The sequence below is a fragment of the Haliotis cracherodii genome, unplaced genomic scaffold (assembly GCF_022045235.1).
Source record: "Haliotis cracherodii isolate W230 unplaced genomic scaffold, xgHalCrac1.p SCAF_5, whole genome shotgun sequence".
Taxonomy (NCBI): domain Eukaryota; kingdom Metazoa; phylum Mollusca; class Gastropoda; order Lepetellida; family Haliotidae; genus Haliotis; species Haliotis cracherodii.
In genome coordinates, this window is record NW_027266308.1 from 54,658,098 (window position 1) to 54,658,712 (window position 615).

Genomic DNA, 615 nt, shown 5'->3' on the forward strand with positions numbered 1-615 from the left:
GATTAAGTAACAAAAAACGGGTTTATATACAAACTTGAACATCTGCACGGAGATGAAGATACAGGCAGATGAACACATCAGGTTGTAACACATGTCGCTAATCAATGCGTCTTCAATAATCCAGTTAGCTAATAAAATAAATAAATAATGAAACTAAATACTGACCGTACACACAAGGAGAGTGGAAAAAACAGCAGAAAACCAAAGGTTTATACAAAACATTTAAAGCGAAATAAGAACAAACAAGTCTATTAAGCTTATAAAACCGAAATTCAACCTTATGTTTTCATTTGAAAGCACACGGGCTAATACTGACAAATTCAGCATATCGTAAGTAGTGAAAACACGACCTTGATGCTGTTTGTTTCTTGAATTAACATTAATTGGTAAAAATATATATCCCAAATCCAATCTCCAATATATTTTCGAAGAAATCATGGCTTGTCACTGCAGTATCTTAATATTCCTCAGGAGCACTTTAAATCTTTTTAGAAATCATATATAAAATACAACAAATAGATGTATTGATGACCGGAATGAAAATATATCCTAATAAACATCATAATCATATATATTATTAGTACGTTGAATCACTGATCCATTATTTCACTCTGA